Source organism: Haliaeetus albicilla, chromosome 3 (assembly GCF_947461875.1).
Source record: "Haliaeetus albicilla chromosome 3, bHalAlb1.1, whole genome shotgun sequence".
NCBI classification, from domain to species: Eukaryota; Metazoa; Chordata; class Aves; order Accipitriformes; family Accipitridae; genus Haliaeetus; species Haliaeetus albicilla.
The window spans coordinates 2,023,304-2,049,578 of NC_091485.1; positions in this window are offsets into that span (position 1 = coordinate 2,023,304).

Here is a 26,275-nt window from a genome sequence, read left to right on the forward strand (position 1 = left end):
AAAGAATAAATTGGTTCCTAATACAATAGCCCTTCTAAGGATTTAGGACTTGCTGCCTGCAGGTTTGGGTCCCTGTTATGTAGAGTACTGAACAACCTGATACCAGCCAAGCTTATCACCTAAGAAACCCAACCTCTGTTCATCAGTTTTGAACTACTTGGATCCAAGCTCTGCCTCTCCCATCCAAATTGCAATTAAATGGCATTATCATTAGTTATTTAGTTCTTTGGAGAGAGTTTACCTGTAGTTTTCATCTGTGTTTCATTATTCTGTTTCATATTTTGTGATTTTATGAAACTTAATATTTTGGTTTTAGTGAGAAGGGAAGGAGGTTGAAATAGAATGACAGACATCTGCCTATTCACTCTTTTATTCTACCCTTTCATATAGAAGTTACATATGAAATACAAGAATCTAATAAGATTGCAGTAGTTTCATTAAGAAGGGGGTAGGAATGGAAGAAGACTACAACCTTAGCACAAGAAATATTAATCAGTAATGACTTGTCCATGGATTTTTTCATCTTATACATGCAAAAAGGGGAAAAAATTAATCTCAAAACCAGGGAGAAAAAGATGTTTTGTGGAGTCATGAAAAGTTGCATGCTCTTTTGTTCTGGCCTTGCATTGTTTCATAAGCATGAAAAATTATTTCTACAAAGATAAATGTGCAGAGATTCCTTTTTCAATGCCCAAGACCCATGCATTAGCTACTCTGTAGAATAATTCTCATTGGCTAAACTAGAATCTGAAGAACCAGGATCATGATGTAAAGAACAGCAATAATGATTTTCGCATTCCTGTTGTTTCCTCACTGGCAAATTTTGCAAACTATAAATGTACCTGTATTATCAGTATTCTTAATATGAAGCGTATTTATCACAGGGAAAAAAATTAAATCTGTTCAGATTTTTCTAAGCAAATGCTTCCATTCATTATCAGCCCATTTTCAATCATTGCCATTTTACTGATTATTTGTCAAGGCCTGGTTTGGGTTTTTTTTGTTTGTTTTATTTATTTTGTTTAAGACATACCTGAAACAATTGTTACCACTGTGCCAATTGAGCTTGGCACTCATTATTTAACAAATAAACTAATCTTCTGTGAGAATGTGGTTTGCTCCAGCTCTGTAAAATCTTAGCTCCAACTGAGTCATTACCCTAGGGAATTCCAATCTGCAGTGAAGGAAAATGGAATGGAAAGGGAAGAAAGGGTGAATCTTGGCTTTAAACACTGGATGCTTACAGTTCAGTTTCTTACCTTTTTTATTTTTTTGTTTCATTTTTATTCATTATGTGAGCTAAGTAACTGATAATTAACGAAACCTGTAACTGACTTCTTATCATACATACTGATCTTGCTGACTTGCTGTGACTATTCTTTTACCAATAACTTTTCCTATGTTATATTATAGGCATGTCTAAACAAACTTCTTCACTTTAAACAGATTGAACTGTAAATGAACCAATTAATTTCTGAGAAACAAGCTAGTAAATGACATTTTTAAAAAAATGAAAATAAAATTTGAGCCTTGGAACTTAGAGTCTTTTATTTTGTTGGTCTGTGTTCTGCTCATAAATCACATCCTTGAATTTTTCTGGTGGAAAAAAAACCAACCCCAAAAGCAGACACTTAAAATTCTGGACAGATATACATGTGGAATATAAAACAAAAACAAAACAGCAATAAATAAAGAAAATGCAACTGAAAATGCCTTTATGATGCAATCATCTGAGACACAACAACTGAGAAATGTGCTTGTTAAAACCCAGACTATGAAAAGATCGCTTTTTATATACAACTTTTGGGCTGTAGTAATTAAAAATCTTGGTATTTTAGCACCAGTGCAAGGATAGGGGAAATAGTGTCTGCTGTCAGTGCTTCTGTGCATAGCTCTGCACATTCTATAATGTTCTGACAGCTCTCATACTACTTTCTTGTGTCTAACAAAAATCAAGTAATGTACCTTAGCTGATACTAATCTCCTGTGACAATACAAATCAGTGAGGTGCATAGGTGTCTGAAGTACAGTATAAAATGAAAATGCTGTGCGTTAAGGATGCTAAAAAAGCTGCTTTCATTCAGTTCTATTCCTGCTGCCTTTCAGCAGCATATGTTATTCTGAAACCTCTGTACATCCAGAAGTATGACTTCAACAACGATAATCTTTTGTCTTTTTACTTTATACTATTTGAAGTATTTTCCTCTATTGAGTGATACCTTTTAAATATATAAACCATGGAATAATAAATCATTCATCTTTCCTTTGTTTTCCATTTGTACTTCTTAAGCAGATCCCAGCATATTAAGGCTTTTCTCAGCACTGACTTGAAGTTATCTTATAGACACCATAATACAGATAACAGCTGTCTAATTTTAGCAAATATAAATATTTAGGAGAACATAAATATTTTCTCAGCTGTTTAGCCTACATATATTAGAAACAACAACAAACTTGTGGTGATTGATGTCTTCATGGACCTATTGCTGGACACATAAGTCTGAACTTTGATCTCAGTTATGTTCAAGTTGAATAAACAACAACTCCATGTATCACTGATATTTCTCCAGAATTATAGCCACGCTATTGAAAAATTAGTTTAGCCTGCAGCTGCTCTCTACCTTGAATTAAGAATGTTCAACCACTAATGATGTTTCTGCATGAATTATCACTTTATTTTAGCCATGTAATTTTATTATATAGGATCATTATCAATGTCATACTCTGTTTACTCCTGTGAAAGACATATCTTTCCAGCAAGACGGTATTTTAATATGTTTTTCATCACCTTCCAATCTCTAAATGACAGTAACTCTCTTGCATTTAGCAAAGGAGAAGATGGATGTGTTCCCGGTCCTTGAGCAGTTATTTCTGCACGCTGGTGTCTTCCAAATGATACTCTTGAAAATAGGAACAAGAATAGAGCAGCAATCAACCTGAAAAGCATGTGCAATCACTTGAAGTGTCTGAACCCAGACCTCAAATGAAGGGCTCAGACCCATTTCTTCAGGGAATGTGCCGTTTTGTCTTGGAGTAAGGAACACATACCAATGCAAACTGCATTCTGTGTCAAGAGCATTGGCTGCTTTACCTATGTGAAAAGGCTTTGTTTTCCATTTGATAATGAGAATTTTGGACAGGAAACTGAAAAGATAAGAGTTGGCTGTACCAGTAATAGTGCTGCTCACAGCTGAAGCATACGCATGTTACCAAGGTGACCACTCCTACAGACTCCTGCTGAACTCATCAGTAATCAGGAGTTTAACTAGTGAAGTCTCTAGAAGCTGGATCTCTGTCTTGGCTAGAATATAAAAGTTTCATGAAGCTTCTCCTTGTTCACAGGCTTTTCCCCAGAACTATCCAGAACCATATGGTTGAATATAAAAGTTCCTACAATATAACAAATTAGATCAATATATAGAAGAAACATTTTGAAGAAGCTAATTCATATACCTGCATTGTTATGTGGTAACATCCACATCAGTGACATTGCTTAGAATAAGAATTTTCAGGAAGGATTTTAATACACGAATCCCTATGATCTATTGTTATAATGACATGGGCGGAATATCAGAACGTACGCACGGACCCCTGCAGAGCGTATGATGGCATATGTATTCCAGCTCTTACATACTCCGGTTCTTACAGCTTCCTTACAGAAACCCTCTTGCATATTTTTAGTGAAATGGGATTCTCCAGAATGAAATGGTCATGAAGACAAAATATGAAGGTCTGAAAGTCTTTCTACCCTAAGTAGACAATTAACCTAAAGCGATGGAGAGCTGCAGGACTAGACGTACCTCCCACAGTAGGAGCCAGCTGCTCCTTCTCTGTTGCACGCAAACCCAGCAGGAGTTTCGACCTGTGAGTGCTGGCAGATTTGAAAAGCATCAAGCCTCAGGTGTTCAAGTGTGGTAATGCTAAAGGCCACACAACTCGCATCCTCAGTTGGTACGAAACACACTATTTTTATCCCTTGAGAGAGGCTCGGCATGGTTGCTGACAGACACCCTGCCTCCTGACCGACATCGGCAGCGCAGGCAGGATGCTGCCCACACTATCCGTGTGAGGTATGATTCTTTCATACTGCCCTACCATTGGTAAAGCCAAGAGGCAACGTGACTCCTACCCACATTAAAAACACATTTGCATGATTTCGCTGTTGCTGCCAGATGACCCAGACACCAAGTGACCCTGGCAGCTCTCCAGAGCCATGGCATCGCTTATGATCCTGTGTTTGCTGTAGGTGATCAGGTGAGCCACCGTATGGGCGCATTGCTGCTCATCTTTCTTGCTGTGTCAAAAAAGCTTTGTCTTATAATGTGTTGTCAGGCTCCATTACTGTTCAGACCACAGTTGCTCAGTCAGTCTGGTAAAAACACACCAGCACATACCACGAGGACTCGCACCATCTTTGCATCCTCTGTACCATTGCTGCTACTGTCACAAATGTGCTTAATGAACAATGTGTACAAGTTAAAAAGAAACTGAAATCAAAACCAAATGCAGAAAGAGGTTGTTGGTGAGCTAAGTGGAAAGTTGCTGCAACAGTTGTGTTGAATTTGTCAAAGCTATTTCGTGGAATTTGTTTTGTAGCAGATTCTACCAGGAGTTAAGGCATCAAGAACACAAGAGTTTCATGGGTCAAAGGAAAATCATTCTTGTGGAGTAAAAACTCACAGTAAGAAAGCTAAGAAAAATGATTGGATTCTTTAAGATATCACATTATTTCTTGGGTTTTTGTCAGATGAAATCTCTTGCTGTCCAAATTACTGCCTTATCTACTTCCAGACATACACTAAGAAATTAGTGTTTGGTTTCCTTTTGTTAAGTAGATAGCATGTATTAAAAAGAGATAGTGTTTGAAAATTACTTAGTGAACACAAGGAAATTGGCCACTGTGATGTCATGGCACAAAACCCATCAACAGTAATTTTTTAACTCTCTTTTGTAGTTCAGGAATATCTACAGTAGCTTATCGCACAGAAATTCAGCTTTGAGGGATGGAAGGTACTTAGGGGCATTTTTCAGACTGGATGTAATTACATTTTTATGAATTCATCTTTCCTTGACAGGAAGATTTAGATGTACTTGATTTGTGACTGGGATATAGACTTCAGTATAAATTCATGGGGTATTAGGAAACAGGATGAGAGACAAATCTCACAAAAAAGATCAGTCAAAGCAAACCGAGATGAAAAAAGGGGAAGAGGAAGAAAAGATCATGCAAGAAACTTGATTACTTGGAGAGAGAACTCATTCTCTTGCTAACCGTGAATGATCCTATACAACAGTACTTTGGGAAAGTAAGGAATTAATTCCATTTTATATTGAATTTTGTCCTGTCTTTTCTCTGAAACTTGGTATAGCTCAGAGGTACACTATTAATTCATGTATCAGAGTTTTTCAGCTTTGGGCTAGTTGAACAAACCACAGGAGACTGAGAAGAAATCACTTTTACTTAATGATACAGAATGTCTGGCAATAACTAGGATACCAGATTCATAGAGCAAGTGGTACAAAAAAATTGGAATAAAGTATTGGGTTTGGTTCACTGGTGAAGCTACACGTTAAAATTACCTTGGACCTGATCCTTTTGGGGTCAAACTGAAACAACATTTCAGCTTTCCCATCAGAACAAAAAATTGAAAGAAATTCACTCTTGTTCATATAAAATTTGACTAAACCAAAAGATTTTGATTAATTTTCAAGAAGCCTTCTATTTTCAGATAAACAAAAAAAGTAAAATCAGTTATGTTTAAATCTAAATTTAGTTAACTAAATAATAAAACTAACTAAACATAATACAATACAAATAATAAATACTAAAAATATAAATAATAACCAACTTGTGTTGATTATGCAAATACAGTTGAACTTATTTCCATTTTCCCCAGGGTTGTCTTGATTGAAATAATCTTACTGATTAAACACAAATTCATAAACAGTCTTTGTTGCCCCAAAATGCATTTTATAGCCTAAAATGTGTCACCTGGTAATTGTTATTCACTCTCTTCGAAAAAAGATTTTCAAAATGTACCTATCCTGCAATGCATAAAATTAATTGCAAGATCAAGCAGGTGGCAACTTGTAATTGCTACTCCTGATTCCCTAAAATTTGCATATATCTGAACCTCTTGATCAACTGCTCTGTTCTTCTTTGCAGACCATGTTTGTCTCCTCAATTTCTATTGCCATTTGGATGATAGGCTTCCTGAGATATGCTTGTTCAGTGCTTAAAACAACCTGGCCTTTCCTGGCAGAAGAGTCTACTCACAAATTCTGCTCACAACTATTTAGAAGATAAATAACGGTAACAGTAACTGTGGCAATGTACTGTGCAGCAAAGGATTCTTCATATTTTTAAATCCTTTTTTTTTTTTTTCACTAACAGAAAAGGGGAACTTGCTGCAGTCACGTAACAGCTTTATGTAAAAAGAGCTTCTGGAACTTTGTTTTCATTCATGAATGTTCCTTTTTTTGGCCAGATTTGAAACTAGTGCCCTCTGTCTGTCTATCTATCTTCAATTACTTTACTGTCAATTATGGGCACAGTAGCGGTAAACACCATCAGCAAGAACTTGCTGCAGACAGACAGCATCTTAAATGTCCTGTTTGAAGGACAGAAACATAATAAAATCCTGAATGCTGATTGAAAATCTTAACAGTGAAGAGGAAAGCCTAGAAGATCAAAAGAGGTAGTTTGGATTTATACTTTTTACTGTTTAATATAAGATGAATTCCTGCCCTTGCAGGAGTATAAGGTTACAGGCAGACTGCTAACTCTTGAAGCAATTCCATGAAAAAACAAACATTTAACTGGACACCCTAAATGTTATTCAAAATGCTTGCTTTTCTTAATAGGAAGAATGCTGAGCTGGACATAGAAGTTAAAAATCCCTAATGATGAAAAAGATCTTACACACTGGACAACTGTGGAAAAGAGGGAGAAGGGACCTTAACTTGACATAGTATCATTTTTGAATAGTAATAGTTTTTGTGGCAACTGCCAAGTTGGGATTCACTTGAAACTCATCAGCATTTTTATAATGTCTTATTAACCTCGTTTGCTGAGATTTCGTGGTCGGCCAAATTAGATTTGATGGTAGGAATTTCTTTGGGGACTACAGACGTGCTGGGATATGTACATTTACTGGAGTTTAATGGAAATAATGAATATTCTCTTCTTATGAACAACATCTTCAGATGATGAGTGCTAAAAATGAATTACTTTTAGCATAATGGAGCTTCGAGAGAATGTCAGGAAAATGTGTCCTTTCCAATAATTTCCATGTTTTATGCCTCCCAGTACAAATATAAATCTCCTTGAGAACTAGATAATCTGACACTCCTGGTACTACCAGGTTTCTGGTTCTTGGAAACTCTGAGGATTTTTGGTTTTGTTGTTAATGATCAGTTCAGTTTTGGCTTTCATTAGAGATACAGCTTAATTGTTGAGCAATATCAATTTTTATTTAGTCTGTGTGTCATCGCATAGCATTACAGTTTTATCACATATAAATTGTAGAACTCAGTATGTATCTTCAGATTTCACAACAATAAACCAACAAAAGATTAAACTATCATAATTTAGAACTGAAAAGTAGCATCTCAACAAGCATGAGTTTCCATGGAAAATTACATGTTAGAATGGAAGTGTACCCCTCATCTTCGATGACTGTATCTGTGATAATACTTAAAGGCCATAATTCACTACAGTGTCATCACAGTAGTTTCTTCTATTTTTTTCCTAGAAAAGGACTTCAATCCTTCTGGCATTAATTCATCATGTGATTACTTCATTGTAACACTGTAATATATTTTTAAATGGAGGGAGGGGTTTCTTGGGAAAAAAAATCATCTTCTTCCCATAATGAATTTTTGAAAAAAGGCTCTCTTAGAAAACATAGACACATTTTTATTCTCACCAAAATACCATCTTTTTCATTTCTAACACATTGGATAGCTTATCACTGTCTGTAGTTGGTGCTAAAAATTCAACAGAATTTGGAGAAGGTACCTGGGGACACTCCCTGTGAGTGATACTATTGATAAAGGGAACTAATTACAATCACTAACAGAGATATGGAATTCTGACACAGAATTGTCTTGCCTAAACAAGATTTTCCAGCAAGACTCCCTTTGCAGACTTTTCCAGCTCTTCAAATTTTCTGTGCAAAATCGTATTGGCACCAAGTCTTAGCCACAGCCAGAGAGCATTCACCAGAGTTGATTTAGGAGGATTGTAAAGGTGACTTTTAGACCCTGCTGCATCTCTCCTGCAGTCCTGGGCCATCTGGCAGCTCTTACCCATGCTCATTGCCAGTGACACAGATATGTTGTTAAAAATCCAGGGATCACATGGTTTTAAGTGAGCCCACGTCCCGCCCTGTTTTGGGGACCTGAACAATGCAGAAACAAGTATTTCTAATACACACTTATGGCGCAGAAGGTTTTCTTAGACAGTCACTGAAGAACTTTGGGTTTTTACTTTTCTACCACCCCACACCTGCGAAGAATGTTTCCTTGCAGAGGAGCTAAGCTATATTTTAATTCTATTTATCAGTTAATATCACTTTCTTTTCTTCCATTTCTAGAAATGCATCAAAATTACAGCTTAGGCTTCCCTTATTCTCTGCTGAGTATTGCATCTAGATTTGACAGCCAGTCCTCAAAGGCAGGTAACCACACCAGTCCAATAAAACACCACCACCAAAATGCAGCTCTCTAGTAATGCTTACATAAGTATTGGTGAAGTATAGAATATCAATGATCAATTCTGCATACTTGCTTGTGAAATAAAGGGGCACTTGTGCTGCTCAGTGGGGCTTGTTATACTCTTACATACTCAATCCAGAGGCAGCCTAATCTGTGCTATCAGATATTGTCAAATTTGATGATTCTGCATAGTTAAATTTAGTGATCCCTGAACAAGATTAACTAGTTTTCCTACAGGTTTCTTATTTTTTTTTATTTGAAAATACAACCATTCAGTGGATACTATATATCAACATATATCTTTGCTAACCTGTTCATTTCATGGACCACACATCCCCAGAGTATGACAAAATCTGTTTTCATATCTAATATGTGAATCATCCACCAGGTTAAGTATTTTTTTTTAGATGAAAATTAATATTCTTTGGAAACATAGTATTGTACTTAAACTCACCTGATTCTTTTCAGCCTACAGAACAGCAACAAATGATTTATCCTGAGAGCGTAAAAAAAGGTCTATGAAACCAGTCTATTTTTTTTTTTCCAAACTTATAGCACCAGCAAGAAGGCCTGAAGATACTAAGACCACCACAAATGTTTCTAGAATTGTAGACGGGGTAGATAAGACTGAAAATACTCTCCCCACTCAGGGTATTAGCAGTGCATTCAATTTCTTAGCAGCCAGCTGGCCAAACAACAGGTATGAAGAATCTATAAAATTTACATTACACAGTAGCAATGTGTAGACAGTGTCTAGATTATGTTTGGAACATTCATTTAGGTGTATATTCCCACTGCTGGACCTCAGTGTCTCCTGTGGCTGCATCTCTTTTCGTATTGGTACAAGTCCTCAATACGCACAAACCTTCGTGCTAACTCAAAAGAAAGTATAAGTGGAGGGAAGGCAGGACCGTGTCTGTTCATCTGTGTTAGCATAGCTCCTACAGGATCTTATTGTCCTAGCTACTGAACAAACATACAGTATGAAAACAGTCCTTGCCCCAAAGAGATGGTAATTGAATGCATCCCTCTCAGACAAGTAAAAAATAACAGCTCATGTTAAAGAACTACCATATGCTCCATATGTGAAGCAAAACTTAAAAAAAACCCAAAGGACTATTGAAAATATTTGTTCAGGGAAAGCAAAGAGCTGTCCAGCTCGCTTACTCCACTCACTACATTATATGGTGTTAAAAAAAAAAAGTAATTTTGCAGTTGAGAATAGGAGATTTTAAACACCATCTTCTGTGATGCCACCTGGTAGTACTGAACTCTGTTATCTTAAAAATGAAATATCAAGTCACTTCAGAGAGGGAAGCTATGCAATGAAATTATTTCATTCTGTGCTACTGATGTCAGTGAGCATTTGGCCATAGAAAATACAGGGATCAGTTTGACATCCTTTGATGTTTCAGAATTAGAGACGTGGATTCTACTTCTCATTAATAATCCTTATTTGTGTATTTTCCTTTTATTTCTTTCATCCCATTATTTTGTCTTTTACTCTCAATAAAACTAGAACTTACGAAGTTTTTCAGATTCATGTGCATTTTAAAAAGCAATATTTTAGTCAGAAGAACACCACCTCTGAGGACCAGTTCAACAAAATCAGTGTTCTCTTTCAGCTGAGAACTGTAGAGTACAATAATATTTGTTTCCAAGATGTTACAGCACTACAGATTTTGTACATAGAGGCAGCTTTAGTATATTTGAAAAATAAGATGGAATAAAACATACACATACATTAGTTTGTGTATATATGCAGTGTAAATCTAGATGTTCATTGCAGTGTTTTACTGAGGAGAGCTTATCTTCTCCCTTATGACTGTTTTTTAAACTTCCTGTATCTTCTTTTGATTAAATCCATCTCTGTTGACAGTATGTTCATTATAGACTAGGCTTTTGTTGTCCTATTATTACAGGACACCTAGGAATAACAAGTGGTCAATTATCTTTTACCAGCACCATCAGAAAGGAAATCCAATTTGCCTGCATCTTCTGTCATCACAGTACAAAGGACATTTCCTAACCTTAGTGACACTTTAATTAGCATGATGGTGCAAAGCAGTATTTTCCATCATTAGGTAGTTTAGGGCTTTAGCATGTAAATCATGCTTTCCTATTATAGTTTGAATGGGTTAGGTAATAGTCTTCTCATGACCCAATGAAGCAGACAATCTCTTTATCTTTCACAAACTTGAAACCTATAGCTGAAGTGTGCACTAGTACAGACAGATTTGCCCATGTCATTTCAAGATAATTTTATGTAAAACAGTTTAGAGTATCAGAATGTAGATATTCAATATAGGACATCTCATGTTTCAAGTCCAGAGAAAGCAATGATGTGGAGGGTCCATGCACAAAACGTATTGTTCCTGGCTTTTATTTTCTGGTAGCCTACTGTTTATGTTTCTTTTTAATTGTCAAAAGCATTTACACCCTGCGATCAGTCCTTTGCAATATGCATTCGATCTCATTCTGAATGTATTAAAGAGAAAATAAACTGCATTTTGACTTGTTGGGCTTTAAACAACCTTTATCTCTTCAGTGCAGGATAAGTAGACTCTTTGATCTACTTTGCAGACAAGATACAGCAGAAGAGAGTCCAAGACAGAGAACGAGAGATGGGAAAACCAACTCAAAGCATGAGTCAGTACACAGCCAGTGCTGGTGCAGTAGTTATTTCTTACATAGCTTCGTTGCTTTCATTTGCATTTAAAAAAGTGCTTTGTTATAACAGAATATAAGGAGCCATACATTGTTAGGAAATTAGGGGTGGTTCTGACAGGCATGCTTGAAAGACTGACAGATCACTCCAGTTTCAAACTTCAAAACCTCTTTACTGTATCGATATTCAGTAAGAATACACAATGACAGTCACAATCAATCATTATCACTACATACCCAAAACAATTAGTCCTTAATAAATCTACCCCAAATTAGCAGTGAGTGTACAATGTCACAAAACTCACCCCTTTCTAGTTAGCACTGATGTGTACGGTTTGTGATGGTCCTTAGTCCATGAGATCAAGGTTATCAGGCTTGAGAACTCACGGAATAGGGAAACCAGGACCTAAGTGGGCTGTGACCTTTCTTCTCTGCCTGTCCTTGTTTTTGATGTTTTATGCTACTCTGAGCCTTCCCCAAAAGAAAAGGCGGTGGTCTCACCTGGTCTTGGCATCTTATTTCTGGCTTCTCTTATTCTACAGGATTATTATGGTCCCACCAGACATTCTTCCCATTTATTTTGCAGGATGCTTCTGATTTTACCAGACATCCATCTTGTCTGCTCCACATCCTTCATTTGTATCTTGCAGATTTGCTATTTGCACATGTTTTTCTGCACCATTTTTTTACAACTATACCACAAGGCTCCGTCTGCCCATTTGTGGCTAGGGCTATGAATTATATATTTAACCTTGTCCACATTACCAAGTGCTAATAGTGGTATTTCAATGTTACAAATTGCTCATAGTCTTGCTGGTTTTACTGGTTGGCACGGTTTAAGCCCAGCCAGTAACAAAGCACCGGGCAACCGCTCCCTCACCGTCCCGTCCCCCCCCCACCCCCCGCCACGGTGGGATGAGGAGAAAATATAAAGAAACGCCCGTGGGTCGAGACAAGGACAGGGAGGGATCACTCCCCACTCATGGTCACGGGCAAGAGACAGGCTCAGCTTGGGGAAGGAACACAGTCAATTTCACTCACTACCGACCAAAACACCACAAGGCTATCGGGCAGTAAACCCAGGCCTGGGAACACCTTCCCCCCCGCCCTCCTTCCCGCCCTCCTTCCTTCCCGCCTCAACTCCGCTCCCGGTTCTCTCCACCTCCTCCCGCCGGCGGCGCAGGGGAACAGGGGAGGGGGGCTGGGGTCCGCCCGCCATACCTGGGCTCTGCCGCTCCCTCCTCCTCAGCCGGAGGAGGACTCCTCCTCACTCGTCCCCTGCTCCGGCGTGGGGTCCCTCCCGCGGGAGACAGTCCTTCACGAACTTCTTCAAGGTGAGTCCTTTCCACGGGCTGCAGTTCCTCACAGACTTCCCTGCCGTGGGTCCTTTCCGCGGGCTGCAGTTCCTCACAAACTTCCCCGGCCTGGGTCCTTTCCGCGGGCCGGTCTTCAGTCACAGACTGCCTCAGCGCGGGCTTTACCACACAGTCCCGGCCGCCTTCGGGGGCTGCTCCCCGGGCTGCAGGTGGGCATCTTCTCCCCCGCTCCCCTCCGTGGGCTGGGGGACACAGCCTACCACCTCCCCACGGGCTGTGGGGGCATCCCCTCCTCCTCCCCTGCCCTCGGCACCTGCAGAGGGGCTCCTCTCACGTCCCACTCCCCTCACTCACTGCAGGTTCCCCTTCTCAAACCTGTTCCCCACAGGTGTTACCGCTCTCACTGATGACTCAGCCTGGGCCAGCGGCGGGTCCCACCTGGAGCTGGGGAACCTTCTAGAAGCTCCTCACAGGAGCCGGCCCTGCAGCCCCTACCAAAAAACCCCAGCCACACAACCCCAAAATGCTGCTTTAGTGTGCTTATTATACCTTGCTTCAAGGCAAACAGTATACTGTTTGCTTCTGTTTCTTGGGTGCAACAGGCCTCTGCCTTTTCCACAGTTCTAGATTCCTTAACAGAGAGGCAGTGCTTGTCTGTTTAACCCAGACAAAATTTCATTCCCAAATGGAGTCATGGAAAAGTAAGTTGAAATAAAAACCCGCTACACAGTTACAAGCAATCACCATTCTATACAATTTTCGTGCAAGGCTTATATGGTTGGTGCTGTCATTTAGGCAATGATTAGGTTAGATGATATTTAATAACTACATTAGGCTCAGGTAAACATCTGACCGTATTTGATTTTTTAAAAAAAAATCACAGAAAACCCAATGGTTAACGGAGGGACAGGCATTCTGATAATGTCATGTTAAACTTTTCATGAAGAACATAAATGATTAAATATTGCCATTCCAAAAGTTTTCAGTCTGCTAGTCTTTGCATCCCTTTCGCCTCAAGTAATGATTAATAGTGTCTGAGACCATGTGGAAGCCCTTTTTCACTGACTGCCAAAAATAGATATATAAAAGATGCGTTCTGTGAAGCTCAATTACTGCTCTGAATTAGCTGGTAGATTGGCAGATTCATGAATGCTCCCCCCCTCCCTTTCTGTGAGAGACTTTTTTGTCCAAGATTCAGAGTTTTGCATGTAAATGCACCAATCATACCAGTAGACATGAGACAGCTATAAAATTTCATGTCCACCCCATGTTGTCAGCACCAGGATATGTGATACTGTATTGCATTGTTGTCTCTGACAACACTGAAAAATCCATGCTGAAGTCAATTTAAATATGATTTTGTTAATAAATAGACTATTTCCAAAAGTGTTTTCCCTCTGATAGTTTTTCTAAGCCATCTTTTTAGACACTAGCAAAACAATGTACTGCTCTGCTATCTTGTAAGGATGGAGCACAGAAAGGGAAGATAAGACGGAAGAAAAAATCAAACCTGGAAAATCTCAGGTCCCTGTATAGTCCTGCTCAACCAACAGGGAAATGTGTGCAGCCCCTCCAAAGCCAGACTGTGGAAGCTACGCAGATACATAATCAGTCTGGATCATACCATTATAAATAAATGGGCAGCAGTACTCCAATTTTGTTCTTATGTCTTTTCTTGATGACATGCAGAAGCATTATTTCTATTTAAAAAAAGGGAAACTGAGGCACGAGATCAGTTCAGTGATTTGCACAGGAGCACACTGAAAGCTCAGAATTGAACAGGGAACAGAGTCCACAGCTCTAAGTCTTTGGCCTGGAGCTCTTAAGACCTTACAGTGGACCCATTTGCTCATTTGGCCATTACTCCTACTATGACTATATTTTTCAGTTGCATAACCCCCACCCCCCAACAATGGCCACACTGTTCAGAACAAGATTAACATTTACCATAATGGACACACAGAGAAGAATAAGAACAGTACAAATATATCTCCTCCCTAGTAGCTGCTTGGCCACCAACCATTTTCTGCTCAGTTTCCGCTCAGAATTTGTTGATCCAGTTGTGGCCTGTCTGTTTAGTAATCCATAGCAGGTGTCTCTCCCATGTACTTTCCTAGCCTTCCATTGAAACAGATGAATTTCTGATGTTCACCTAGCTCCCTGGCAATGAAGCTGCTAGCCATTACATGGAGACACACCTGTTATTTTCACCCTTAGGCTAAAGGCAACTAGGAACCAGCACCATCTAAGCCATGACTTTGCTGATAGTCAAAGAACAAGTACAGAACAAGCTAATTTAAAATTGTTTTTTGTCTCCTCTAGCATCTCTAGTTTTCTGAATTCAGCAACTATTTTTCATTGATCTAACTATTTTCTCACTCTCCAAGGTACCTGAGAGATAATATTAGTTCAGTCTGAGTTGTTTTTCCCTCTAACTTGTAATGGTTTTTTATTCCCATCTGTTGAGTATCAGCAGATAGAAAAATACAAGCTAAGGATGACAATAAAAACCATAAACTCATAACGGCCTTCAAGACTAATTTGAAACTACAAGGGTGGAGGCTGATCTGCATCTGGTATATGCTGATGAAGGTCCTCAGAAAGAAATGAATCTATGACAATTTAACAGTAGCTGAGGTTTTGACTCTATGTGTATAGATAGTTGATAAATTGTCTTGTCCTGTGTTGTTTTTTTCGGCATCATCCCAGCTGCCAGATAAATGGCCAGCAGTCTGGTTGAACAAGAAATCAAGCTCCATTAAGAGGAACATATGTATTTTTCCTCTGTCTTGGTGAAAACTATTTCATAATAACTGTGGGAGTTCTGAGCAGTTCTTAGAGCTCTTTAACATTCTCATTTTGGTAGTTGTTGAATTTAAATCATGCCTTTTTAAATAATTGTATGACTTATGTTTAGTAAGAATTCTAAGGATAGATCTCATGATGATTTTTATCTTTGAAATGGCAATTTTTATTGACCTTGTTTTTTAAAATAAATTGTTTTATATTTCACTTCAGTTCTCCAGTGAATTGTGATTTAGCCTTCACTTAACACTTTAGATGAGAGGTAGCTTCTACCTATAATGAAAAGTTGTGATTCATTTCATCGGGCAGTTTATCACTAAAAATCGAACCGCAGCCTAATAAATAAACTGTGGAGTCTGCAGAAACCAATATAATATTTCTGTGCACTAGGAACACCCCAGAAATATCTGTAAACCAAGTGTTTTCAATGGAAAAACTCATGACAAAATCCAAAGCTGACATCTTGCCATCCTCCAGACAACTGAAAAAACAGAGAAACCCAGGTGAAACAGGATTGATCTCACCTGGTGACCCTCTAACAGCTAGGGATCCAGTGTTCATCCTTTCTCAGAGGATATTACAGGTGCTTCCAGAAAACATGTCAGAAAACTTTAGGCTTCAGACAGATGTCTAAAATTAAAGAGCTGAGTTGATTTCTGGAGTTATTAGCTCTCTCTGGCTAAAGAGGAGACTTCATGACTAAGGTAGAGTAATGTCTAATTTTTACATTGCTCAAGTGGGATAGGATGTGCTGCACAGTTTTGTTCAGTTGTTGTGGGCTAGCATGGGAAAAATGACAGAGCTGGCATTCTAGGCAGAGGCTTCCACTTCCACAGATTAGTGAAAATGCAGCCAAAGTCCTGGAGAAGGGAAAATGTAATGAGGTGACATGTTTTATAGATGATGCAAAGTTATGCTGTAAATAGCAGAGATGAAGATAGTGTCTGAAGAATTGCAGAAGGACCTTACAACACTATCACTTTGTCAGGAAAATGGCAGATGAAACTCACGGTAGGTGAATGTCAAGAAGTGAAAATAGGGAAGGAAAATAACCCTGGATTTGTGCAGAAAATGGTGGATCCTGAAGTGGCAATTGCCATTCTGGAGTGATACCTTGGTATTACCACAGTCTGCCGCATGAAAACATCTGATATAGTGCTTAGCAGGCATGAAAAACAAGCACCTGAAATGTTAGGAAGTATTAGGAAACAAATAGAAATAAGACAGAATAATTTTTCTACTGAAAATAATTATTCTACTGAATAAATCCACAGCAAACCAACAAACCTACTCCTTTGATACTCTGTGTAGTCCCCAGATCCAAAAGAAAGGATATACCAGGAATGGGAAAGATTCAGGGGACAAGAAGGATGATGAAAGGCTTAGAATTGCTTCCATGTGAGGAACAATTGAATAGGAAAGGATCGTTTAACCTGCAAAAAAAATTGAACCAGTGTCCTGTTCCATATACGGAGAATTATGAGGCCTTGATGGACATTAGTCAGCTGTTAAAACCTAGCAGTGAAGCTGAGGATTAGCCCAAGACTGTTATTGTCAATTTATAACATTAGACTTTCTTTTTTTTCAAGCGAAATTCAAATAAAGTAAGAGCTTTCTTTCTAAAATAAGAAATAGCTATTCGTAGTCATATTTCATTGAGTGAAATATTGATAGGAAAGCTGAGGACATATGAACAGAAACAGTACTATTTCTTCCTCTGTTTCCATTCTGCAGAGTTAAAATGAACATATTGACCATATGGAAAGTCAAGCAGACAGAAGGTAAGCTTATGTAAGTGCCTGTAACATTACATATTTAATTAAAATAACATTGTGTTATAATATACTAAATTTAAAGAACATAGCAAATGCCTTAATACTACCCTAAAGTGATCAACCCTCTTACAAAGCTTTTAGCTTGTGCAAAATCATGAAAACAGAACTTACTGGTACCTATCTGAAACTAAGAACAGCAAAATCAGGACAGGTATAAAATGGTGCCAAAACTGAGAGAGACTGGGTTGTTCAAACATTTAATAGGAAATAAATAAATAAATGATACAGTTGCTGTTTTCCTTAGTGCAGTAGTAACCATAGAAACCAAACCCAGGGGTTATTTCATTCACAAACCATTTTTTGCAGCAAAGCAAGGAATTCTCTGAACAAATTGATGGGTTTGATCCTGCAAAATGCAGCTGCAGATCAGTTTGTGCTTGTTCCAAACGCAGTGAGCAGGGCACCTGCCAGCACTGCATAGCTATGAAATAGCCCTCGGAGGGGGAAAAAAAAGGAAGGAAAGGTGTCTCCAGGTTACCAGCGTAGGAGCAGAGCTCCAAGGGGTCTGCCCAAGGCATGGAGAGCTGGGGTAGATGGCACCCTGGGGGTGGTGGAGGTGCCCAGCTCCTATCTGGGTGTCAGGCCAGATCCTGCCCCTGCTAAGAACAGCCCCAACTTGCAGCTCACGCTGGTCTTAGGGGAGTTGGTGACTGCTGCACACAAAAACCGCACTGCCTTCAGCGACAGCAGAGACAGGTGGTCACGGTCACCACTGTCAAAGGCAGAGCTCGTGTAGGGCTGTCACTCGGAGTAACAAGGTCATGCCTTCCCAAACAACAGGGATTTCTAAATCATAATCCCTCATGCAGCTGGAAGCAAATGACCCTATTATTCCCAAGGGAAAAGCTTTCTTCCTTTCCTAGATCCTCAGCCTGGCAGGGAAGTGAGAGTGGAGTAAGCTGTGGAGTTATGAGGCATGCTGAATGTCAGCCTTCCCCACCAGAAGCAGCACTTATATTGCACTTCTGCTGCTCTTCTCTTTATTTTTCTTTTATTTTAAGATGTATTTCTGTACTTAGAGCTCTTGTTACTGAAGTAGCATTATGGAGTCAAAGAATGAAAGGCAGCCAGAAAATCACGTAGTCTGGCATTTAAAAGCTGAAGATCACAGTGAGGTAAATGAACCAAAATGCCTTATCTTGATCTATGCCATCTTCCTTTGTTGGTGCGCTCTTTGTGACTAAAAAGGAAGGAATATGTTAGGGTATACAGTCTGAGTAGCTGGAAATCGTCACTCATTTACCATTATCAAAATAGAAAGCATTTTCCTTTGTAATTTGAAAAGCTATTTTCTTTCTTCTTATTGAAAAACGGGAATGAGGAAATGCAAAGAAAGTGTTCTCACTCGTTTACATTTCCTCTTCCTCTTGGCCAACTTAGCAGAACATGAAAAACGAAGAATAAGGTTGGGCTGGGTTGTTTGCAAAGAAAGAAGTCATCTCACCCTATCTTTCAATAAAAAAACCCCAGAACTTTGTCTACAAAGTACTGACCTGTTCTTATCTAAAGATTGCTCACCACAGAGGATGACCTGAAGTGCTGAAATACGGAGCTGATTTATAATAATTTATTCATAGCATAGGAAAAATATTATTGCAATTAAACACTGGATTAGAAACCAAGAAATCTGAGAAAATCTTTGTGTTTGGAATTTATTTTTTCTATTTCCTTGGGAAGAACAGTTCAAGTTCAAGGTTTATGATCTTCGGTTTGATGTTTATAAAAGGAGGGTAATATTTCTTCTCATTTGCTTTTAAATAAAATAAGTGTTATGGTTTATCATGACCATATGTAGGCCGTGTATCCTGATGGAATTTTAGGTTCTTCTGTAGTGCATATACTAACCAATGTGTTTCAAAACAGCATGTTGAATGGCAACATTTCTTTGCTCCTTTAGCTGAAATGAAATGTTCATGTGTCTCCATACATAGTCATGCAGTGTCAAAATAAATTTCAGGAGAATAAAACCAATGTAAATCATAGTCCAGTGTACTGAAATTGCCATCAGTCTTGCTTGTTGACTTGCCAGTTCCAAGAACTATGATTGGCTGGTTATCAATAGGATGATCATAGAATCACAGAATGGTTTGGGTTGGAAGGAACCTTAAAGATCACCTAGTTCCACCCCCCCTGCCATGGGCAGGGACACCTTCCACCAGACCAGGTTGCTTAAAGCCCCATCCAACCTGGCCTTGAACACTGCCAGGGATGGGGCATTCACAACCTCTCTGGGAAACCTGTGCCAGTGCCTCACCACCCTCACAGTGAAGAACTTCTTCCTGACATCTAATCTAATAATGAGATATTACATGCTTATTCAGTCCTATATTGATAATGCTGATTATCAGAAGAGCCAGAATTACCATGAAATCTAGAAATGACCAAAAACATGAGTTACTTAAAGTGATCTTCCATGCCACATAAACATGCAATGTAATCCCTATTGCATAGTGACTGAGTTCCTTTTGCCTTTTTAATACAGTCCTGCATGTGTCAAAATACATCTCATATATGGAAAGTAAATTCTTATCACAGATTCATGAGAATACCAGCACATTTTATGCCTATGCCTAAAGCTGCAGCTTAGACAGAAAATATACAGAAAACTGTGGGTTTGGCTGTGAACTTTGATCATGTGATTCTTTAGTTAGAATTACTTGAGTTGGCCATGAATTTAATTAGAATTATGCAGTGCCAACTAATTTTAGCATTGTAGAAATTCACAATTAATTAGCTGAAAATCCCCTCTTATGAAACATAAATCCTCCTCTTATTCTGTTTTATATTGTGAATAAAACATTGTTCCATCCATTTCTTTTTGATCTCTTGAAAGATGTAAAGCTGTACATTAGATCATAAAATATATTGATGAGTTTTCTCCTAAAATCTACAATCCACATCATTATTGATTGAGGCATTAACTGATACTTTCATTACATTCCTGTAAGATTATATTCAGAACTACAATCCTGTATCCAATGATTTATTCCATCCTTTTTGGTTATTTGAAAAATATTACTTTCAATAAACCACTGAATGTCACTTCTTGTTAATTACTTAGTTTCGATGACTGAATATATTGTAACATCAAGGAATTCTATGCATTTAAGATCAGGGTTTTTTTAAATAAATATAGAGTTTGCATATAATTTTATAAATTATTTAACATTTAGGCTACTTAACATAATAGAAGAGGTAACAAGTTATAACATGCTTTGAAATCTTATGAAGTTATACTTTACTCAGGAATAAAGAAGACAATTTTTGTTCTCTATTTATGAACTGATCATTCTTTTTTTATCAGATCCATTTTACTGATAGTGATGCACACATACTTTATTAGCGATGATTGGCAATTAATCTATTTTTTCTTTGAAAACTGTTGTTAAATTGCACAAAAATTAATTCTTTAAACTGAAAATCCCACAAACCCACACATTGAATACTTGTAATGAAATATTTAGAGGAAGTGTTTAGTGGAAAAGAATAGTTTGGCAGTCACAACACTCTGTAGTATTAATGGATGGAAAATGAAACCAAATATATTGTAATCCCAAGGGCATCTAGAAAAATGAGATTCAAACATTTAAGGCAGTCAAAAACCCAAGCACACAGCAGTCCTTGCCTATACAGATTTGATGGAAAACAACACTACCTATCCAAGACAGTCTGCGACTATGGCTTGACAAGGTGATAAATCTGTATTTAGGATACTTGGTAGCATATAAAAAAGTTCAACAGTCACATGACGCAGAGGACAGAGTCCATCCAAACTCTTTTTACAGTTTCAGATTCAGTCAAAACTTTCTGAGGGGGTAACCTTGTCCCTTACCATCTCTGTGTGTCTGACTCGATAAATGATCAGATATTACTTGCCATCCTGCAGACATGTAAACACACTGAATTGTATGTGTTCTGGCTAACCCAACAGATATGTAATGTTGACTCATATCGGGTCCAGGTTTACTGTGTGCTTCAGCAGAGTCTTCTAGGCTAATTCATGCAGGCTTGTGAGCTAAATCATACAGGCTATTATAACTTAAGGGGTTTATGTCCAGTGTGATGTTAGAATATCACCCTTATCGTATACCCTGATTAGTTCAAGCCTAAAATTGCACTTAAGTCATGATAGGAATTTTTTTTGGTGAATGCAGCCGAGTTTGAGACAAAACTCAGCTAAATTCTGAATGAAATAAAAAGTTTTATTTAGATATATTTAAATTCTACACCTTTGTCGTGACAAACTTAAATGCAGAACAGCAGACCCTTTTAGTTTATAAAATATGCAGTGCTGTCTCTCTTCATCTCATAGGCAAAATGCCAACAGACTTCAGCAGAACGAAGATTTCATCCAGGCTGTCCCATAATTTACCCCTTAGCTTTGTACATAGATGAAATCTTTAAGGGTAAACTCTTGACTTAGGAAATTTAATGACAAAACTCCCATAAACATCAATAAATCTAAGATTTAATCCTAAAAGTTCAAGCAGAAAATGCTGGGTGACTCATCAGTGATTGTCAGATCAAATCCAGACTTGGGCAGATGTTTTTATTATTGGAGACTATAGGCAGGTGAAGGCTATTAGAAAAAAAAGAAAACCAACCAAAAAACCAGCCCCCCCAATTTTTAATTAACTCAAATAAAAGACGCTTATATAGCAGATTAGTGATAAAGGTATTTAAACATAATAGTATACTTTCACCTCTCCTGTAATCAGTAGTTCTCTATCCAGCTGTGAGAGGAAAGGTGTACTTAGAACAGTCTAGACAGTACGCTTTTATTTGATAAGAGTGTAACATTGCAAATTAATGTCTATCTGCCTCTCATATGAGATTTCTATTCAGAAGAGAGCTGCTGAGCAGGTCTCTCATCATGAGATAGATATAGCAGCCAATGCTTTCTCCTGTATGGAGTGGCTGACGTGTTTCCCATTTAACATGTAAAAAAATTAGCTGAGAAACAAGTGGAAAATTTAGTGCATACTGGAAAGGCAAATAGGTAGATTAAACATTGAACAGGGCCTGTGATATGGGAGAGGTAGCTCTGATCAGATTGGTATAAACCCTGGTGCTGCAGAAATCATGGCAAAAAACTCATTTTTAAAAAGGTGAAGATTTCACATCAATCTCTATCAACAAAGCAGGGCTAGAATATAGTTCTCTCTTTAAAAATAACCCAAGGGAATGAGACACAAATAGAACCTGGACCTTGCACCCGATCTGCTAAATTCACATGAACTGTGAAGGAAGGGCCAGTGTTCTGGTCATGAGCATATATTTGCTGTTAGGGAGATGGAATATTTTTGGCTTTGAACAACCTTGTAAAAGAGTTAAAATATATATACTTTCGAAAGCTTCTTGTTTGCTTGACTTTTCATTGCATCTGCAGTTAACTAGGTTTGTCTTGCACTGTCAGTTCAGAACATATTTCACTGTGTAATGTCTTCAGTGTTATCTTTGACTCGAACTCAGTTTTTGTAATACAGTGTATTCTGTAGGTGCTAAGTTAACAGATAATTTTTTCAGGTGCTACACACTTAGATTTGTAGTTGGCATTATTTAAGTTTATTACTTTTGATTAATGTTGTGCATTCCAGCAGATTTTAGTATGATTTTTTGTTGTTGTTGCTCTGTTTGTCCTTTCTCCAATTATTTTTGATGACTTGCACTACTGACACAGGAATAAATGACACAAATTTTGATCCCTACATTTGTAATGTTAAAATTATTTTTCTCTTGCATTGCACTTCCTTGTTTTCCACTTTACTGGGGAACTATAGCTTGTCTTAGTTTCCAAGCAGACACTTAAGAAAATCCTGTTATTTATAATGTTTGAACTACAGTCAGATGAGTAGAGCCCCAAATTATTTAAGCCAACTGTTTAATTAGCACATAACACACTGGAAAAAAAGAACTAAATCTTTTATGCTGGTTCTGGAAAACATAGAACCGAATGTATCACTTGTTATCTAATATGATAAGATATCCCCTAGTGGTATTAAACTTTGTAACCTTACAACCTACATTACTTAGAAAACAGATGTTTAAACTTCTTGATGCACACAAGTGTATGTAGAGTCACACCGTTTTAAATCTAATTAGTGTTTAATAAGCCATTGGAAATGTTGTCATTCAGCTCTTACAAATTAATCCTGATCTCTTAACACATGCTGATATTTCGAAACAGTAATTATTCTGAAACAAAAAAGAGGTCTGAGTTAGTCTGAATTAACATAAACAGCTCCCATGATTATTTTATGTGCTTCCAGCAGAGAGGTGTTAATAGTCTCCTCATGGCTTGATAGGAAAAACTCTGTAACAGAAGGATTGAAAATTGTTCTGCATGATGGTCAGCATTTCTCAATAAAACACAATTAATACAGATCAGAACAGAAGAAAGAACTATAGAGCTTTCAGAGTGACAGTCTGGGCTAGAGTGATGTACCTTCTTTGTTAGCAAATTACATGCAAACTGAACCTGGAATCTGCTAATAAACCTGGGCTCTTTCCAGCTCAAACACAGGCAATTAAGCCTCAGTGCTGGAAATAATTGACAATTCTGTCAGTGATGCATGTGTCAGACGGGAATCCAGTCAGTTTCCCAGAGCTGGGCTAGATATATGCTGCTAGGAATAGTAGTAAATACATGTATTCACAGAGACACATACACATGGACACACACACACACTTACAAACATTTATATGTGTATATGCATGTGTGTATATATATGTATTTATATAAAACCACACATGTATTATCACACTAAAAAAAGTTGGGATACAACAGATATGCACCTGTGAGTAGTTTTTGGAACAATTAGCTGCAAGCAGAACACAAAACTTGCTCTTGTACAACAGCCCTGTTCTCACCATAGACTTGGAAAGTGCAAGGACTTCACAGTCCTGCTTTCACAGTCCTGCTTTCCTCTGAATCAGTGAAGAGCATGGATAGAAAGGAGGACAGTAAACTTAAGAAACTCAAAACTCACCAGCAAATAGTAAACCCAATAATTTTGAATATGTACTGCATTGACATCAGCAACCTGGATGGAAGCTAACAGTTTCCCCTTTTTTTTTTTCTTAATATTGTATAAATGCATATATTCTTTTTGGTATCACATTTTTCAAGAGTGAGATTTCTAATTCACAGAGCTGATAGATTTAGATGAGGAAGAAATTTCAAATTTAAAGTATAAAAACAGGAACTTGCAGTACAAAAAATTATAATTTTGTTGTTGTTTCAGTTCAGGCTTTCTTGCAACGGCATGATTCTGAAAAAAGGTAAAGAATGAACAGAAATGTGATTTGATGCCTAATTTTGAATTACAAATAAAGGCTTCTCCAAAATCATTGCTTACCAGCATAAGAAGCAAAATTCATCTGCTCATGGCAGATGACTTTAGCAGCTCACAGAACATCAAAGAATTGTGAAACTGAGAAAAAAATCTGTGACCAAGAAAGTACCTATATATATTTTCAATCAAATTTTCTTTTTTTAATTAAAAATTGATTACTATCTAAATAACTGTATAGTAGTTTGTCCTCTTCCATTGCTTTCCCAATAAGCTGGAATGCAGGATGAAAAGAGTAGGGGCAATAAAACCAAACCCCCATGTCAGAAAATCCAAAACAGATGGTAGGAGACTCTGGATATGCAGACTCAAAGGAGGCCTAGATATAGAGAACATATGAACACTAGAAAACAAGCAGCTCATCCAAACTGCATTGAATAGTAAGTAATGAGTGACAGACAGATTCAACCAGGGCATGACTACAGCTGCCAGTAGTGCTTGATTTTCTCATCACTCTTGAATGATCTTACAAACCAGTCTAGCTGATAATGAGATTTTGGAAGATAAGAAATGCTAGAATGTACAGCTGCTGTAGTCTATGAACTAGTGGAGATACTACAAATGTGTCAGACCCTGTATTTAACTTTTTTCCAATGTAGTTTCAATCAGTATCACCTGAACAGAATTGTATCTGCTGAGTAACTCACTTTTCAGCCAAGTATGTTCACCAGAAAAAGAAATCCCTTTGGATTTCTGAGTGATAATCAAAAGGTGCTTACAGCAGAAATAGGATTGAGGCAGTACTGAAACCAGAATTGCTTAACCTTTTGGTTAACACATAGCATTACAGCACATGAAAAAATACCAGCAGATTCTGCCACACTTACTTGGAAGCAGAGCACTTCCGTGGAAACCTTACCAGTAGAAGCCAAGAACTCTGGTTCTGAACTACCAATGTATTTGCTTAACTTCATGTGCAGGCCAGGCCTTGCAGATGAGTGGTATGAAAGGGAGCCAAATATGATCCTGTGGTCAGCCCAGGAGCCCCTTTCTACACTGGTTTTTTTACACTTTTTACATGTTTACTGAAGACATAACTACTGATTTGACTACTTCATTGGATTAAAACCTCACCTGGCTGACCACTGTGTAAGCTCAAGTGGTAACAGAAACAGTAAATACAGTTCATGAATAAAAGGCACATATCATAGGTCATATCCCTCTTTCTCAGAGGCCTTTAAGTGGTCTCTTCTGAAAAGCTAAGTTACTGAAATATGTAGCTTCTCTTTCTCTCTTATTCCCTCATTTCTTGAAATAAAATGTTGTATCAGGAAAGAGATGTGAAGTGTTAAAAAAGGAAAACATTTTTTAAATTCTTGGCAGTACACAAAGAAGCTTATAGTTTTTACTTCTGCTTTGAGGCACATTTAAAGAGGATCTCTGGCATCTCAAAATTTGCAGAGAATCAAAGTAATACTTGAGTAGACTGAGCAGCTGAGACGATAATGGAGAAATTCTCACTTTGAGGTGAATGGTTCAAATCCACCCATATCAGTCCTGAGCGGGAGTTACTGAAGCTCACTGACATCTGTGAAATGAGCAATGGTTTCATTTCATTTCCCAGCAGACCAGAATAATAATT